The 21,021-nt window shown below is 33.1% G+C and overlaps 1 pseudogene; it reads right to left on the bottom strand.

Moving 5' to 3' along the window:
- Positions 1–15,370: 15,370 nt before the first annotated feature.
- On the bottom strand, positions 15,371–17,062 carry LOC148575768 (uncharacterized; annotated as a pseudogene).
- Between the last annotated feature and the right edge of the window lie 3,959 nt (positions 17,063–21,021).

Here is a 21,021-nt window from a genome sequence, read left to right as displayed (position 1 = left end):
ATGTTTTTGATTCAATATCCACTTAAAACATATTTTTATATAAGTATATAACATAAATATATAGGTAGCGTTTGTTTTCGGGGGCAGGACACGGAGACATGGACAACACTTGTTAAAAAAGTGTTTGGAAGCAGAGATATGGACAGTAGACATATTGTCTCCGAGACAGTTTTTTATACTTTTGTGTCCACTCTTTCACGAAGGACAATGATGGACACGGGATTTGGAAGAGTGGACACGACAATTTTATAAAATTTGTTTTCCTTTTTTTCCACTATTACCCCTTCTTATTTTTCCTATTGCGTTGTTCAGAGATATTTTTTTCTTCCTGTTCTTCCTCTATCTCTTTCTTTTCCAGATACTCTCTCCTTTCTGTAGAATTTTTTATTGGGGGTAGATAATTCTTTTCTTTTTATCGTTTTACTTCAATACCATTTTAACCTTATAGTATATTATTTGATTTGTAATAAAAATAATAACAAAAATAATTAATCTTAAAACTTTTGAAAGATAAATATTAACAAAAGTAAAATTAATCTTTTAAAATGCTAAAAAATAATTTATAAATTGTAATTGATTTTATATAATTTAAAGAAAAATCAGTTTTTTATAAAAAAAATCAGTTTTTAGATAAAAAAAAATTAGTTTTTTTAAATAAAAATATATTTTTATATGCAAAAACTAATTGTCTTTTCATGTAAAAATGGATTTTTTTTTAAAATTAATTTTTTATTTAAAATTAATTTGGCTTATTAACTTAAACAAAATTTTTTATTAATCAAACTCAAATTTATTTTTTTGTTAATCTTAACCATATGTATTCCTACATATTAATAATAAATTTTAAAATAAAATAATTATATTTATAAATTTTATTTTAATATAAATACTAATATATTTTTTTATTAAAATTTTTTGCCTCTTCAAATATTTTTTTCAAGTTCTGTCTGTACTCCTACGTACTCTCATTTTTTATTAAATTAATTTGTATTGATGTAGAAAATTTGGAATCACAAGGCTATTTTAGTCATTTCATATAATATTTTAGTCTTGTCCATGTGTATCCAAACATAATACTAGACATTACATTAGTGTCTTATCCATCGTATCCAAACACAATACATAAAAGATAATTTTTAGTGTCTCCGTCCTATTATCTCCGTTTCAGTGTCATGTTCTGTCCTGTCTCTAAAAACAAACGCAGACATATAGAGTGTGAGTTGGTCAGGTAGGGTTGAGGCTCAACCTGCACCCTACCCTACCCACTGCGGATCGGGTTGACAACCCTACCCGATCGGGTGGGGTCAGGTTGAGTACCTGCGGGTAAGGTACATATTATCACCCCTAAATATTATATTGGAGTAGCGGTCTATAATTTGATTTTTTTTTGGGGAGTAAATTACCAATTTCGTCTTCGAATTATCAGAACGCTGATCAAAATAACCTCTACTTTTATTAACGATAAAAATACACTTAAAATATTAGAAAATATTATAAAAATATTCGACCGCAAATAAAAATCTATTCCATTAATAGAGTTAGCTGAGCTGTTAAATGGGTTTCGTTACACCCTTCTTCTGCTTCTTCATTTTTCCTCACTCTCTCCATCCCCAAACCTTCCAGAAAGAGCTTAAACTTCACCCTCTTCACTTTCACTCTGAATCCATGGCTAATGCAACCAAAAGTGCACCTTTGTATTTTTCGTAAAAGTGTGTGCCGTCAACCTGAACTAGAGGCTTGTAGTATTTGAACGCTCTAATGCATGGATTGAAACTCCAAAGTATGCGATGAAGTATCCTGACACCGTCTGCCTCCTCACTCCCGTTATATAGGGTCGTGTTTCTATTTGGCAATTGAGTCAGGCATCTTCTGAACCATGATCGAGAACCACCATGGCAAAGCTTGGTAAGAATCTTTCCACCCATCGAAAACTTTGGCTATGGACTTCTGCTTTGCCAACCAAGCCTTTCGGTAACTAATGGTATACTTTACCTTGACTGGACTTCTGCAATTTTTATACCTTCATGGATGGATCGGTCTCAACCAATGGCCTTGTGGCCTCAACAACTGTGTCCGAGTCTAACTTGGAATGATCATGTGAAATCATTCCCATGGTGCACGTGTGCCTACCGTTGTATTTCTGTGTCTCCCAACAACCTTTTTTCCTTATCAAGCTGGCTCGGATAAGTCAGTCGCACCCAGGACCATACATCTTGCTTTTTGCATAGAACGTTTATGGCTCGGACTTATAAACATTGTAGTCGACTCCTTTAGAGATAGTGTAACTTCTAATTATTGCAATGACTGACTTTCTAGAACTATATTCCATTCTGATCCTGAACTCTCCATTCTCAGGATCAGCAGCACCTACACAAAAAAGAAATAGTCACTCATTTATTCATCCAAAATATAAATTAAGAAAAACACATTATTCACTATTCACGTACCTATGTTTGCATATTCGAAAAATTTCAGTACATGCATGGTGTCAAGATCCAAGCTACGGATAAAAGGTGGAACGTCCATCAATTGGCTAATTGCGGAAGGAACCACTACATTTTTTACTGTTGCCTTACCTCCCACATCGCCATCCTCGTCTTCGTCGCCGGCTTTATAAGTAGCTTCGAAGTCCTCTTCACTATCACTGTTCATTCCTTCGTACACTTCAACTCTATCATCTTCTATATCTGAATCATGTTGAATCCTATCGTTCTTTATATTTTTAAACTCAACATACAGCTCGATCTTTGGCTGTCACACCTGAGTCTGCCGGTAAATATGAAAAATATTTTGCATACTTGTTTCATCAATGATCGGCATAATATCAAACTATATTAGACAACCAAATACTATAACGGGATTCCAGTACAAAATATTGCTTACTCTCCTCAACATATTGTTCTCCGTGCTTTGACAGAGGTCATTCTGAAGCTTTATCAATGTCATGGTGCATGGAACCACAAACGAAAATGGATTTTCACACGCAAAGCTCACTCTCTCATGAATATTCTGTATAATCTCACCGTTGTGATACCCTCCATCACACCAGAAACACACTCAAACAACTCTCTTCTTTGCAATGAAATGGTACCAAATTTTGTCTTATATAAAAAGAGCACTCAACATGCATACCACGTATTGCATCACCAACAAATTAGAGTGTGACATGTAGGCAACACGCCCCACGTGCTGAGTCAACACACTCTCCACAGTTGTAGCTGACCATACTGACACGTCTACTAATTTGCAAATACACCAAATGTCTCTATTTTCATTAAAAATACCAACAATATTTTTATATTATAAAAATGAGCCACAAATTCATCTCTCAAGATTAAAACATATAAATACATTCTTTCTTTTCTATTAAAACACTTGACAGGGATTTTTCTATGCATTTGATCCTAAAAACACTAAGAAATTATCTATCTATTCTATTATATAAAAATTGAGTTTCTGCATTTAACGATAGAGTTTATGTGGCATACTTTTGAGAATGTTTTTCGATTTATTTTTTTTAATTCATTAAATACAATTTATTATAATGAATTAATTATATCAATTAATTAATTTGATTAGATATTTAAATATCACATAATTTATTATAATTTATATCAATTTATTTTGTTAGTATTTTTTAATTTATTTTTTTAATTTATTAAATCAAATTAATTAATACAGAATAAAGCTCTACATCCAAGCAAAATACTTATCCAAGTCTATCCAAGTTGTTATAACAACTTTTCAAATCACGCGCTCCTTCTTCTTCTTCTAAATTGATGATAACGAAAGAGAAAAGAAGGGAAGAAGAAGAACCTACGTGCGCGAATTTGAAGAAGAAAGAGAAGGAGGAAAAGGAGGAGGAGGAGGAGGAGGAAATAGAGAAGGAGAAGACGAAGAAGTTGCATTATTGAAACGCGTGTGTGATCACGCTCTTTTAATAAGAGTGGTTTTTGTTAGTGTTGGACCTACTTAGATGAACTTTGATGAAAAAATACTTAGATGAAAAAAAATACTTGGATGTATAGCAACCTTATACTAATTATATGGATTAATTAATTGATTTGATTAATTTGTTAGTCATTAAAATAATTAATCTATGAATAAAATAGACAATTGAGATATTTTCAACTAATAATTAAATCAAATCAAATTTTATGTATTGAACCAAATTCAAATAATGTGAATTAAGGACTAAATTAAAATAAGATAATTTATTACTTATTCAAATTGAATGAAATAAATACAACTTAATTTCGTTAGATAATCACAGTCTTCTATATATAGATGACCAAACAAAATTTTAAGAATAATCATTTTTATTGCTCTTGTTATTACTCTTCTTTTCTTTTCTTTTTTTTTTTTTATGTGTAATTTCTTTTATCTATAAATGTACTCAAAATGAGAAGGCATGGATGAATGTTTCATTGATTCTTTGTTTAACGAATGCTATAGTTTGAAAATGTCTCAATTTAGGCATTTTACCATTGCCAATGAAAGTTGGACCTGTAGTAATTTAGGATAGCCAATGTATTTTTTACAGTATTGGATAGAAGAATATTTATTAAAATAAATATATCTATTATAATAATTTTTTTTGTTAATTTGTTATCTTTTACCTAACAAACAACATCTATATTGAATATATCATTTTCATCAAAATGCATACATAATTAATTGATAACTCTGTGTAAAAATACTCTTGTGATGACCAAACACTGTATCATTAATTCGTCAAAATTAATTCTCCTATAATTATGCCAATATACAGCAATATCAGATAAAAAACTGATGGTAGGGGATAGATTATATTTGTTTCAATGAGGTGGGTGAACTTTTGGGTCTAATCATGATTGAAATTGAAAAATATCAGGAAAAATACTAATAATAATACAAACACGATTTATTTTTAATATCTAATAATAATAAATATATAAATTAAAACTAATATTATTCCGTACAAAATAATAAAATGTATATTATACTTGAAGCATATCCATTATATATCAATTATCATTGTTTAAAAGTTACATTTTGACAAATCTAACTATTGAAAAAAATTTAAAATTAACTTAAATATACACAACATTATTTCATGCCTTTTAGTTATATTTTTTCATCACAAAAGATTATATATACTAAAAAAAACTTATTTTTCTATCAACGATTTTTCTATTCAATAGCTAGTTTCTATAAAAAAAAATTACGGATGATTTTGTTACTATGCTAACATTAATCTAAGTCATCAAATTTTTTTTCCATAAAAATAATAATATTTCACGTTAGTTTTAAAATTTTATTATTACTATATTAAACTTAATTTGTCATTATGATTTGATTTTTCAATTATGTGATATGATTGATATTCAAATAAATAACGTGAATTTTTTTCTCTACAAATCACATTAAATACATGATTTTAATTTGCTTAGATATAATTCTAAGTTCTCCTTTACTATTTAATATTCTTCATGTCTTTCATTTTTTTAGATAATTTTTCTGTTTTCTTTCGCTCTTTAGTCTATTCAAATAGTATTTTGTGTTTTATTTTTTATTTATTTTTTTATATTTTATAATTTTTTTTATATTCTAACATTATTCTTTAAGATGATATGATTTTATTTTTTGTTTTTAATCAATATTTAATATTTTGCTCCTACAAAAATATCAAAATCCTATAAAATAAAAAAGAATTCTATTTATATAAAATTGTTTAAAATATTTTATTCAATTTTTTTATACTAATTTTAATTTTTATTCATTATACTAAACTATATTTAGTATTTTTATGTTATAGCCTTTGTAGATTCTTTATCCTTCTGATTAAAAGGTAATAATAATATTTTTTTCTTTTTTATATTTTGCATTTTTAATTTTGTTTTGCATTTTTGTTATTCTTCATACAATTTATAAAACATTTGCTATTTATCCTATTATATATAGTTTTTATTTTTCTTTTGAGTTAATTAAATTTAGAACTAATTTTTTAAGTGCTATTGTGATTAAAATTTATTTATTTTTATTCTTTATTTTTTATATTATTGACCTTATTTATATACGTAATTTGAAAAGACTTGGTGATATAAAGAGAGACTTAATCTAAAATGTTTAATAATAGAGTTAAATATCTATCTTTTAAATTTTTGAATATTGTAATATTTTAATTTATTGAGATAAAAAATAGTTTATTTTTTGAAGCTTTCTTTTCTTTAGTTCTAATTTTTATTTAATTTGTTTAACCATACTTAAAAACTAGAATGATTGTGATTATGAAATTGAGTTTATACATTATGATTGAGTTATTCAAAAGACAAACAACAAAAGAGCTTCCAAAGTTAAAATTTTTTTGGTTGTTCATAGTATACTCCATACAACAGGCAGGATTTGAACTCTCAATAATTGCTTAAATGGATAAATGAGTGGACCATTCAACCAACTCAAATTGATTTGCAAAGTTAAAAATTTGTCATATTTTATAATATGCAAAGTTAAACTACACCTTACGAATAAGTAATGTTTTTCGATTATTTAAATATTTGTATTTGTATATTAAATATTATTATTTTTTACTTTAATAGATCATGAAAATAATGAAAGTCAATCTCTTAATAGAATTAGTTAGTATAGACAATGTAGTTAGTTAAAACCAATAAAAAATATGAAAAAAATTGATAAAATTAAATAAATTTAATAAAAAATAATAGAAAAAGCTATAACTAAAAAAAGTTTTTGATCAAATATAAAATTTTTAGATGTTGAATTGGTGATAAAATTTGTGAGGATACATAATTATGAGAATTTGACATCATTATTGTAAACAGATACGAAACAAAAACTAAATGAGAATTCGACATTATTATTGTACAAACGCCTAGGTCATATCTCTAAACAGAGAATTCAGAGGATCATGTCGTATAAGATTCTTGGATCTCTAAATTTGGTAGATTTTGAAGTCTGCATTGCGTGCATAGAGGAGAAAAGAACAAACGAAAGGAAATTAGGTGCCGAGAGAGCTAAAGATGTCTTAGAACTTATACATACCGATATATGTGGCCTATTTTTTACTGTCTCTTGGGATGGACAAAGGTACTTTATTACGTTCATAGATGATTATTCTTGTTATGGGTATCTATATTTAATTCATGAAAAGTCCCAAGTCTTGGATGTTTTCGAGTCTTTCAAAGCTGAAGTTGAACTTCAACTTAGGAAGAAAATTAAAGCTGTCAAATCTGATCGTGATAGTGAATACTACAGAAGATATGATGGTTTAGGTGAGCAACATCTCGGACTTTTTTCTCTTTTCCTAGAGGAGTGCGATATTGTTCCGCAATACACCATGCCAGGTAAACCTAGCATGAATGGTGTTGCATAGCGAAGGAACCGAACTCTTAAGGACATGGTGAGAAGTATGATTAGTCATTCTTCCTTACTTGAATCACTCTGGAGAGAAGCCTTAAAGACCGCAGTGTACATTCTTAATAGGGTGCCAAGCAAAGCAGTTAACAAAACTCTTTATGAAATTTGGACTGAGAAAAGCCCCCATATAAAGTATTTGCACATTTGGGGATGTCCAGCTAAGGTGCGACCTTATAGGCTACATGAAAAAATTGGACTCAAGAACAGTTAGTTGCTACTTTGTTGATTATGTTGAGTGTTCAAGGGGGTATAAGTTTTACAATCCTGCATTAAGGTCTATTTTTGAAACGAAAAATGCAAGATTTCTTGAGGATGTTGAATTTGGGGGAAGAAAATGTGAGGAATGTTTCTTTTGATGAGGATTCTGTAATTGATAATAATCAATTCTTTGTATCTATTATTGTTCAATATATAGTTATAGTACAAGAGCACAATGAGAATCCTACTGTAGATCCAATTACAGCACAAGAGAATAATGAGAATATTGTTGTTGCTCAAGATATTGCTACATTATAGGAGAATAATGAGAATCCTCCTCAACTCCAACCCATACAACAAGCTTAACAACCTCAAGAAGTACCATTAAGAAGATCTAACAGAGTAAAGAGAAGTGCAATTTCAGATGAATATGTTGTCTATCTCCAAAAACATAAGAATGGCATTGGTTTGACAGAAAATGACCTAATCAATTTTCTTTAAGCCATGCAAAGTTCTAACTCTGAAAAATGGATTGATGCCATGAAAGAAGAGATGAAGTCTATGAAAGACAATGACATTTGGGATCTTGTAGAATAACCTGAAGGTGTGAAATCAATTGGTTGTAAATGGATATTTAAAACCAAAAAGGATTCTAAGGGTAATGTCGAGAGATATAAACCTCTCTAGTCGCTAAAGGCTTTACTCAAAAAGAAGGCATAGACTATAAAGATACTTTCTCTTCGACATTATCGAAGTACTCTTTTAGAACCATAATGACACTAATATCTCATTTTAACTTGGAGCTACATCAGATGGATGTAAAGATAGCGGTGACATTGATAAAATGATATATACGGACAACCAGAAAATTTTGTATCAGGCAATTCAAAATCTATGGTTTGTAAGTTAAAGAAATCCATCTATGGTCTCAAACAAGTTTTCCGTCAATGGTATCACAAGTTTCATCAAGTCATTACCTCATATGATTTTGAGGTAAATATCATAGATGAATGTATATACTGGAAGTTCAGTGGGAGTAAATACATAATTTTGGTCTTATATGTTGATAATATTCTACTTGCCCGTAACGATATAGGCTTGTTGCATGAAACTAAGAAATTTCTATCGAACAAATTTGAAATGAAAGATCTTGGTGATGTCTCTTTATTAGAAATTGAGATACTAAGAGATTGCTCTCAAGGTTTTCTTGGATTATCACAAAAGAACTATATCAAAAAGATTTTTAAGTAGATATGGCATGAAAAGTTGTAAACCAATGGACACACCCATAGCTAAAAGATACAAGTTCAGTCTCAAACAATGCCCCAAAACTGATATTAAGACAACAATGTATGATAAATCTTATGCATCAGCACTAGGGAGTTTAATGAATGCTCAAGTTTGCACATGTTCCGATATATCATTCATAGTGGGAGTGTTTGGTAGATACTTGAGCAATCCGGGTATAGATCATTGGATAGCTGTTAAACGCGTAATGCGTTATCTGAAGAGAACAAAGGACTACATGCTTACTTATCGAAGATAAGAAAATTTGGAGATTATTGGGTACTCTGATTCTGATTTTGCGGGATGCCAAGATAGTAGACGCTTTACTTCAGGCTGTGTCTTCATGTTGGCTGGAGGAGCTATTACATAGAAGTCTAATAAATAGATTCTTATAGCTTCTTCAACAATGGAGGCTGAGTATGTTGCTTGCTTTGAGGCATCCAAATATAGCATATGGTTGCGAAATTTGTCACTGAACTTCGTATAGTAGATGACATTGAAAAGCCATTGAATATATTTTGTAACAATAAGTCAGTAGTACTATACTCCAATAACAATAAGAGCTTGACAAAATCGAAGCATATAGGCATCAAGTTCTTAGTTGTCAAGGAGAAAGTTTAAGAAGAATATATTTCCATAGAACATATAGGAATAGAGTATATGTTAGTAGACTCATTAACCAAGGGATTGATCCCTAAAGTCTTTCATGAGCACACTGCTCAGATGGGTGTCAATATTTGTGATGCCTTGGTTTAGTGGGAGTTTATTTTATGCTATATGTCATATGACAGATATTGAATTATCTTTCTGAAGAATTAAGTTGATGGTTGATTTCATGTAATGTTTATTTTTCAATATTTGTTTTATGTTTGATCTCAATAAAGTTTTAAAGTTGGACCAACTGGAAATAGACATGCACAAGATCACTTGGCATGTAATTTTCATATTACTCATCCAAATTTGATCTATGTCGTTAAATATATTAGTATGGTGATCATCGTGGTTTAGTCATGACACTAATATGATAAAAACTGCGGTAATTTCATAACTAATATATGAGACGGACCAAATTATTAAAGTAATAAGAAAATAGCATTCAGATGCACATTTAAAGTTTATAAGATGTGACTGTCTTAGGAAAGAATATATGTATAGCCCAAGTGGGAGATTGTTGGGAAATCATTTAATTTCCTAATTTGTTTGTTGGCAATACATATATTAATTGTAATCATAAATTATGCTATTTCAAATTAAATGACTTACATAATGGTGATCTCATTTATTATTATAAATGCTAAATTGAGTAAGTCATAATTATTTTTGATTTGGAATTAAATGAGAATAAAATCAAATACTATCTTTTGGGCTTTAAATACTATTTTTATTTGGGTTTTAGGGTTTAATGGGTGCCATGCTCAATATAAATAGTAACTTCAGGATTTCGGTTCCCAACATACCAAAGTCACATCAGCAACTCTTTTCCATTAGAGGAGTTGCAATTCAACCGTCCTATTAGGAATACAGAAGGTTTTGATTGAGGAAGCTAAGACTGAGATAACTTTTCCATTAAATTTTAATTTCTAATTTCTATGAGTAAATGTATGCTTCTGCACTATGATATATAATTTTTGGTAATTCAATATGAATGATCTGGATTTATAAAATAATTTATTCTAACACGGCTTACTTCCAAAATCCTCAGCTTTTGCATCGTCAACCCACCACAAGCTTCGAGACATTGCATCATTTGAACTCTCAGGAACTCAACTAAAAAGGGCTTGGATTCCAATTGAGAAGCCACAGATTCCAAGCAATCCAAGCAGAGCTTGAAAACCTAGAATAGCTCGAGCACAACAACGTCGTCGGAGGAACCTAATTTGGAAATGAGAGTAAGGTGTTTGGGGAGAATGGAGAGAGAGCTGTTGAGGAATGGAAGAAAACGCCTAGCGAGGGAGCAGATTAGGGTTTGATCGGGTTTGGACTTGGAAGACTTGATGTTTTTGCTGAAATTGGCGAAGGACGGAGGTAATCATATACTTGTGTGAAGAATCCAGTGGAATCAGCGGATTAGAGCTTCAATATCAAAGAAGATTCAATTAAAGAAGCCACGTAACATTTTGAAGAAGAAGAAGAAGTGTTGTGCGAAGTTCAAAGGGCATGGAGGAGAGAGAGTGGTCACTGCTGAGTGTAGCGTATGGCAGAAGAACGCAATTTCACATTTCATTTCAAATTTTGTTAGTGGTCCTCACACGTTTTATAGTAGTCTAGCATTATTGATTTTCTCCGCAATGTTTTTCTATTTTGTTATTGGGTGTTTATTTTCTTGTGGCTTGTGATGAAATTTACCAATTTTTTATTCTAATATTGAAGAATAAATGAAATTTTACGTTGATATTACAAAAAATGGTGTTTCACAGCATTTTAAAAGCACCGTTCTGTGCAAACACAATACATAGAACACGTATTGCACTGACAATACGTAAAAAGCGTAATGCGTGCATGCAGGACACACATTCAATTGCTATAGGCCCGTGAATAGGTGCAACACTCTCCTTCTCTCTCCAAATCGGACTGTGAATACACCCCTCTTTCATCTCTCACATATTTTTAGTCTTCTTCAATCTTCACGCTCAATCTAACTCTTCCTTTCTTTCATTAATCAAGCTTTCTGGTTCAACTAGCACTATCAGCTCCATCATTCTAGCCCTACCACTCAAGCACATTTCTCTTTGTCTCACTGAACAAGTAAGTTATTTAATGATAATAATATAATTAGCAGATTAGTTGTTTATTTTTTTTAAATCTGAATAATAATAATAATAATAATAATAATAATAATAATAATATACTTGTATTATATTTTAGATGTGTGATATTATTATTAATTAGAAAATTAGTATTAGTTTAAATATATTTTGAATTTAAATATTAAATATATTAGTTTAAATGTATATTTATATATGAAATTAATGTAAAAAATTTATATTATTTAGGTTATTGTTTTTGAAATCAGTTTGCGTTAGTTAGCTAATTATTAGTAGTAGAACGGGTATTAAGTTTTGAGTAATTCTCCCCGTCCAAGCAATTTCTACGTCTTCTTCTTCTTTTTCTTCTTTTTTATTACTTTTCAATTTTGTTACCGTCGTCACCAACAACACATCTTCCTCTTCCTCTTCCTCCTCCTCCTATTGGAATTTCGTCTCCTCCTTCCTTTTCATCCTTCTCCTCCATCATCATCATCATCATCATCATCATCATCATCATCATCATCATCATCATCATCATTATCATCATCATCATCGTCATTGTCTTCTTCTAATACATATCAACGTTATCGTTATCATCGAATTTGAATTTATATAATGGACAATTTTTGGTTCATTTGATATTATACAATAGTTTTGTTTTGAGTTAATTTTCGATTCATTCGAGACGCAAGTGTTTCTGAATTTGAATTATATAATGGACAATTTTTTGTTCATTTGGTGTTATACAATGGTTTCGTTTTGATAATATTTTTGGTTCATTCGAGACGCAGGTATTTCTGAATTCGAATTTATATAATGGACCATTTTCTGTTCATTTGGTATACAATGGTTTTGTTTTGATAATATTTTCGGTTTATTCGATCACCACAGAGAATCAGAATCAATAAAGATGTTAGCAAAATGTTGGTGTTGTTGGTGATGACGATAATGATGATGGAGGAGGAAGAAGAAAAGGAAGGAGGAGATCAAATAAATTCAAATAAAAAAGAAACAAGAGGAGGAGGAGAAGGAGGAGGAAGAGATGGACGTGGTGGTATGGTGGTGGTGACAATGACGATAATGAAAAAAAGATGAAGAAAAAAGAGAAGGAGAAGAAGAAGAAGCAACAGGAGGAGGAGGAGGAAAAAGAAAAAGAAGAAGACGAAGCCTCGCAGCGTAAACTAAATGACTTGGATGTAAAATTATTTGGATGTGCAGTGAGGCTCTTAAGCTTTTAGTATGTATTAGTTAGTTAGTGTTAGATGAAATTATTATTTAGCAATATTTTTAGTTAATGAAAAATAAACATTTTAAATATATTGTTGAAAATATATTAAATATATTTTATATAATATATTATTTAAAAGGATAAAGTACTAAATTGATCCCTACGTTTGGGTGTAATCCTGTTGAAGGTTGTGGTAGGCTTAGAGAAGGGGGGTTGAATCTATGCCTTCCTTTAATTGCTGTTGTTACCCTTTTTAAAACAGATTTGCAATTCTGATTCTGTTTTAACTTAGCAGCAGAAATTTATGAGACAATTTATTTTTGTCTCATGAATATCAGAAAACAGAACACAGCAGAGAAGAGAAAAGCTAACACCAGCATATACCCTGGTTCAGTTGCCTTGTGCTATGCAACCTACATCCAGTCTCCTCCACAACTATGGAAGAATTTCACTATAGTTAACAGTATTACATATACCAATAACACAGGATTGACCCAATCCTTTCACACTCAAGTTCTAACCTAACTTGACATTGGCTATGCTAATACCTAACTATTCACTCTTAGTGCTAACCCAACTAAGAAAGGGATACCTCACAGGTACAAGATACAAGACATAAACACACCTAAAAAAATCTGAAAATAACTCTAGGCTTTTCTCTCAAGTGTATCACTAAGCCTTTTTTCACTCATAGCTTTTACTTGAGCTTTCTCACAATGCCTTTTCTCACAAGAAATTACAGAAAGACAAACATAGAAAAGTACATTACAATCAGTAAAACATGAAGGAGATTGATTTCATCAACAGCCTCTGTGCTATGCGAAAAATCAGATTAGCAAGCCTCTGATTTAGTTCTTCATACTGGCGGAATGCACCTTTGATTAGGTTACACTGTCCAGTTAGTTGAACTTCTTCAAAGAGCTCTCTCAGAACAAAACATCTATTCACTGGTTTTCTCTCCTTGCTTTCTGAATGAACAGCAAGCTTCTTTTATCTCCTTGCATGTTGCTTGGTTCTTCCTCCAAAGTCAACACCTTGAGCCTTGAGCTTCACCAACCCACAAGTTCACTTTTTCACCTTAATCCTCAGAGAAGAAACTTTCTCTCTGACTTCCTCATCTTGACCGAAAGCCACAAAACAGTAACCATGGAAATCTTCTCATGGTCAACCAAATCTGAACCATAGAAATGCAACTTGGTCCCCAAGAATCTCTTGTGACCGTGGATTTGTAGCAGTGAAGAACAGATATCAACTTTCCCTTGAATGCCATTTTCGGATAGTGCAGAGAGTTGGGAAGAGGGGATAAAGATCTGATGCATGCAAGATGAGATGGATTACCTTTAACCTAAGCTTGATTTGGATTAGATTTTCTGCTTTAGCTTCTGTGCTTCAAGCTTAGATTTTCTCTTTCTTGCTTCTTTGGTTACTGGCTTATGGAGGAAGCTTTTCTTCTCTTTCTTACTTTTTGTGAAGTTGATTTTACTTGGTCAGAAAGTAGAAGAACGTTGCACTTCAAGAGGGAGAAGACTTCAATCTTACAAAAGAAGCCTTGTGAGATGGATACGGGTTTGGATTGAATTTCCATAAGGCAACCCGGTTGGCCCATAAGATCCTTTGGCTTTGTTTCTTTTGGGCTGAGCTTGATTATTTTCCCATCAGCCTTGCTATAATTTTATTATACCATTTGGGCTGCTTAAAAATGAATTTGGCCTGCAACACAAAATAAATAATTAGCAACATATACTTATTAATTAAACAAATCTAATTATTTATTTTGTCAAAAATAATGTTTGTCATCACTAATTAATTAAGTTAATTTCTTAACTCAACAATCTCCCCCTTGATGACAAACATGATTTAAGCAACAATCAAAAGGAAATGAGTTTGAGTAAGGTTTTAGAGACTCCCTTTGAATGATGTTGCTTGCTAATGTGTTGCTCCCCCTTTCCTTTTCAACAATAGCTCCCCCTGAATCTATGCTCTTTCCTTTTTGTTCCTGTTTATATTAAGCTTAAAAAGGAGCTATTCAAGATGTAACTTGACTAAGGGATTCTATATAACCAGCAACACATATTCAGCCCAGTATTTCTTATCATGACAACAGCCAAAGCATATTGTAAAACAAAAACAATTTACAAAAACAAAGTTCAGTTCTAATCCGAAACAAAGTTCAGAAAAGAATTAGCAGCATCAATAAATTTTCAGCATCAATTAACTGACTAATCAAAAAATCAAAAACAACCTTTAATAGTTATTACTCCCCCTTTTGTCATCAAGGGCGGATAACATGCAAGATCAACAAAAACAGCACTATAAACCCTGCAAGAAAGGTTAGTGCACAGCCAAGATAACTAACGAAATAACCAAAAGTGCATCAATGTTCAAAGTTATTACAGTTATCCAAGACAACAAGAGTATACCAAATAGTAGCAAAATAAAACAGAGTTTATGAGACAAAAAATGAGCAGCATCAGCAGATTTTATGAGACAAATCCTAGGCATCAGAACAATTCCCCTCCGAGGCAGCTTCCTCTTCAGCATCAGTGGCAATGTCTTCATCATTTTGAAGGTTATCAATGAAGGTCATGAGCACAGCCACTCTATCTCTTGATTTCTTCAGGAAGTTCTCATGTTTGCTCGCCAGCTTCCTTCGCTCTTTGCTCAATTCAATCAAGTGATTCGATTGGGAGACAAACTCTTGAGCAACATCCTTGACCACATTAAGCAAAGTGGATTTCTTCCCAGTGGAAATGGAAGTACCCTCGGTGGAAGGAGCAGGAGAATCCTCAGGGACAAAGTCCTCATCTTCATCATCTAGGACGACTCTTTCAGATCTAGTGGGTCCTTTGTTCTGTTTCACTGAACCACCCCCCTTTAGGTATGAATGTCTATTTTCATATTTCTCATTGGTCAAGTCAACACCAAAATGTTCAAATATGCAAGTTAGAAACATGCCATAAGGGAGTGCTTTGTCCTTTTCACTCCTAACAGAGTCAAACATATATCTAACCATCAAGTATGCAAATGAAATTTCAGTTTTGGTGAGAAGGGCATATAAAACAAGAGTATCAGTGTAGGAAACCCTTTGATATGAGCTGCTTTGAGGCAGAATAACATGATTAACCATTCGGTGCAATTGAACACGCTCATATCCTAGGGCTTTGTGAGTGGGTGTAATACCATCAATTAGAGAAACATGTTCACAGATGTGAGCCAATGCATTATGATAGGAAATTCCAACACCTTCATCCCACTTAACCGAAGTGTAGGCACAAGGCCCAACATCAGTATACTTCAAAGCATCACTGATAGTTTCATTATTTAGAAATATGTCTCGACCCTTAACATACGAATGCACACTTCCTTCATGGTAAGTCAAGTTTGCATAAAATTCTTTGACCAACTGAGGATATACAGGTTTTTTGATTTTGAAAAGGTGATTCCAGTCTAAAAATTCCAAATTTTCAACAAAAGGAAAACCTTTCTTTTTCAAATCAGGTAAATCAGCCAGAAAAGATGGACATAGAGTACGATACTGAATGACTCCCTCATAGAAATCGTGGTTCATGGCAGATTTGAAACGATGGGGGTTAAAGTCTGAGTGAGATGTCATATAGTGTGATTTGTGAGCAAAAGGATCAATGTCTGGTTCTCTAACAGATGTGAGAGGAACTCGAGTTTTACCTCTTTGAGAACGTGATGGAACAGACCTAGACTTTGGTTGTGTGGACTCAGGTGGAGGTTCTGGTGCTGCAGGACGCTTCCCTTTGGATGAACTCGGTTTCGATGAACCTGGCTTGGATGGTGTGACTTTCGGTGGTGGCGTTGGCTTGGCAGAGGCAGGGAACCTTGGAGTGTTCTTGGTCCGAGCCATGGGGTCACAGCGAGGAGGAGAGGTAGGAGGAGAAGGAGAAGGGGTAAAGGTCCGGTCTTGAGAGCGAGTGGAAGGCTTTGTGGGTAGCTTGTAAATCTTTTCACGAGGAGGCCTTTTAGGAATGGTTTTCTTCCTCATTTGGTTAGTTTCAGTCTTTTGAGGGAAGAGAAGCAGTAAAGTGAGTGGGAAGAAACCGAAGAGTGTGTGGAGAAGTTATGGAGGGAAGAGAGGGAGTGTTGGTAACCGTACCCAAAAAATGGATTTCCAAAACCATGCAACTGCATCACCATTTGAAAAGACTTGAAAAGACATGACCTCATTCAAGAAAGATTTTATTTGATTTTAAAAGATAAAAGGGAAGTTAATTTTAAAATTTGAGAAAAACAACAAAATTAACCTGAAACACTTTTTTGGGCCAAAATTAAATCCTCTTGAAAACCTTTTGTGAAACACACAAGTCATCAAAAATCAAACAAGATTGTAACATTCATGTTTGGGCCTTGAAGTGATATGAGATTAATGAAACACATTTGGACCACTCTTGATCTGAATATTGAGGTTGGCCCAGATTGAGGTTCATTTGAAATAAGCCCAGAACATGCTGACTTGATGGAAACGTTCATCACCTGCCCAGAATTGTCTCATGCCTGTTTATGAGACAAAAAAGCTCCAGCAAATACATCAGCATTTTTCAAACAAAGAATCATAACTCAAGATTCCTAGACAAGTCCTAAGCATGCAGAATCTATCATCAGCTAATGGTTTTGTAAAAATATCAGCTAATTGCTCCTCTGATTTAACAAATTGAATATTAATATCCTAAATCGCACAGCTGACTTATACTCAAAAGATTGTGCTTTAAACCACAAACCAAAAGCACATCATCAATGAAAGTAGATTGCTCATTACCTACTTTTCCAACAGCAATGATTTTACCTTTACCATCATCTCCAAAGGTCACAAAACCTCCATCATACTTATTTAGTTTGATGAAGTAGGTTGACCTTCCAGTCATGTGCCTTGAACATCCACTATCCATGTACCACATGTCCTTTTTGTTCTTGGATGCTAGGCAAATTTGCATGATGAGTTTCAAGTAGCCTTAGGTATCCAAATTAATTTGGATCCTTTGAAGTTAATCCATCTTGGTTGCCCAAGTGCATTGAAATCACAAACAACATTGTAGACTTTGTTTCCTACAACTCTCTTTTCAATGAAGCATTGTGCATATGAGTGACCAAATTTCTTGCAATTAACACAATGATTTTCTGGTGTGTGTTGCTGAAACTGATGTGAGTTATATTGCTTGAAATGATTAAAGCTTTGAAATTTTCTGGTTCTTGGAGGAGATGCATTTCTTTTGACAAACTGTTTTTTAATAAAGTTATTCCTCTTTACAAAAGCATTTTCACCAGAATTTTTTTGAATATTTTTGCCTTTCAAAAATGAGGTTTTGTTGTAAAAAGTTGGTTTCTTGAAAGCAGCCTCATTTTTCGAAATATAACCCAAACCTGCCCGGTTTGAACTCGGTTCAGTTTTTGGTGAAGGCTCAGTTTCAATTGTGTATTCTTCATCAGATTTTTCTTCACATGTTGAAATATATCCGATACCTGATTTGTTTGGTATGGATTAGGTATTTGATGAAGAGGCCACAAATTTTATAGAGGAAGTGTTAGAAACTACATCTTCCTTGGCTATGTAGCCTAAACCAGATTTTTCAAATAATGGTCTTTGACTTGCAAGTAATTTGTCCAAGTTGCTAGAACCTTGAGCAAATTTTGCTAAGTCACCATTCAGCCTTTTAATCATATCATTTAATCTTTTATTTTCAGCAATTAACTCATGAGAAGGATCTGCAATGTGCTTTCCTTTTAATTTTTCAAGTTCAGATTTTAGAAATCTGTTTTCTTCAATGATGTCTAAAGCACATTCAGTTTCCTTCACTTTTTCTTTTAAAAAATCATTTTCAGCTCTTAACACATTTCTTTCAGATCTGCACTCATTGTATTTATCAAGCAGTTTTGATGTGTTTAAAGTGAGATCATCAATAATAACATGCAAGTCCTCAATGGTTAAATCATAGTAGTTTACCTCATCAAGATTGTTGTTTCCAGCCATGAAGCAGTCTTTGTCATCTCCTTCAGATTCTTCTTCTTCATTTGAGTCATTCTCAAGATCTTCCCAAGCTGCCATGAGTACTCTCTTCCTTTCCTTCTTGCCTTTGTCCTCCTTTTTGAGCTTTGGACAGTTTGACTTGAAGTGCCCAGCCTCCTTGCAATGATGACACGTCACCTTGCTCAAGTCTATCTTTTGCTCCTTTGAACTTGAACCCTTGTATTTGTCCTTGCTTTTCATCATCCTTCTAAATCTCCTAGCAAAAAACAAAAGCTCGTCATCTGAAATACCATCACTAGACTCACTCTCTTTCGGTTCTATTTGTGACTTGAGGGCTATTCCCTTTTTCTTTGAGTCTGTGTTTGTGTGTGTGGCTTCATAGGCAAGGAGTTTTCCTCTCAGCTCATCATAGGTTATGGGACTTATGTTGTTACTCTCGGTTAGGACAGTGGCAGTGTTTTCCCACTCTTTTGTGAGGCTTCTAAGGAGTTTTCTCACCAAGGTTTGTTCTGCATAGTTTGTACCCATAGCATCAAGGTTGTTGATTATGATTGAGAATCTCTCAAATGCTTCATCAATGCTTTCTCCATCCTTCATGCTAAACATCTCGTACTCTTTTCGCAGCATATCAATCCTCGTTTCTTTTACTTGTTTGGTGCCTTCATGTGTAACCTGGAGTTTTTCCCAGATTTCTTTGGCTGTCTTGCATCTAGACACCTTCCGGTACTCTTCAAAGCTGATAGCACAATGAAGAAGGTTGGTTGCTTTAGCATTCAGCTCTATCTTCTTTTTGTCATCTTCATTCCATTCAGCTTCTTCTTTCGGAGTCACCACTCCATCAGCACTTGTTTTTGTTGGGATCTTGGGACCACTCACAATGATCTTCCATAAGTTGTAGTCAATGGATTGGATGAAGATCCTTATCCTTTCTTTCCAGTAGGAATAGTTCTTTCCGTTAAAGAAAGGTGGCCTGTTGTTTGACTGGCCTTCAGTGAGGGTGTAGGCAACTGTGGTTGTGCCCAGATTGTTCGCCATTGGATCTTTGCTCCAAGCGGTTAAGCTTGATTCTTGAGACCTTAGCTCCAGATACCAATTGAAGGTTGTGGTTGGCTTAGAGAAGGGGGGTTGAATCTATGCCTTCCTTTAATTGCTGTTGTTACCCTTTTTAAAACAGATTTACAATTCTGATTCTGTTTTAACTTAGCAGCGGAAATTTATGAGACAATTTATTTTTGTCTCATGAATATCAGAAAATAGAACACAGCAGAGAAGAGAAAAGCTAACACCAGCATGTATCCTGGTTCAGTTGCCTTGTGCTATGCAACCTACATCCAGTCTCCTCCGCAACTATGGAAGAATTTCACTATAGTTAACAGTATTACATACACCAATAACACAGGATTGACCCAATCCTTTCACACTCAAGTTCTAACCTAACTTGACATTGGCTATGCTAATACCTAACTATTCACTCTTAGTGCTAACCCAACTAAGAAAGGGATACCTCACAGGTACAAGATACAAGACATAAACACACCTAAAGAAATCTGAAAATAACTCTAGGCTTTTCTCTCAAGTGTATCACTAAGCCTTTTTCCACTCATGGCTTTTACTTGAGCTTTCTCACAATGCCTTTTCTCACAAGAAATTACAGAAAGATAAACATAGAAAATTACATTACAATCAGTAAAACATGAAGGAGATTGATTTCATCAACAGCCTCTGTGCTATGCGAAAAACCAGATTAGCAAGCCTCTGATTTAGTTCTTCATACTGGCGGAATGCACCTTTGATTAGGTTACACTGTCCAGTTAGTTGAACTTCTTCAAAGAGCTCTCTCAGAACAAAACCTTTATTCACTGGTTTTCTCTCCTTGCTTTCTGAATGAACAGCAAGCTTCTTTTATCTCCTTGCATGTTGCTTGGTTCTTCCTCCAAGGTCAACACCTTGAGCCTTGAGCTTCACCAACCCACAAGTTCACTTTTTCACCTTAATCCTCAGAGAAGAAACTTTCCCTCTGACTTCCTCATCTTGACCGAAAGCCACAAAATAGTAAGCATAGAAATCTTCTCATGGTCAACCAAATCTGAACCATAGAAATGCAACTTGGTCCCCAAGAATCTCTTGTGACCGTGGATTTGTAGCAGTGAAGAACA

Source organism: Arachis ipaensis, chromosome B1, assembly GCF_059453495.1.
Source record: "Arachis ipaensis isolate K30076 ecotype BB chromosome B1, ASM5945349v1, whole genome shotgun sequence".
In the NCBI taxonomy this organism is placed as follows: domain Eukaryota; kingdom Viridiplantae; phylum Streptophyta; class Magnoliopsida; order Fabales; family Fabaceae; genus Arachis; species Arachis ipaensis.
This window is presented reverse-complemented; position numbering and strand designations above follow the sequence as displayed.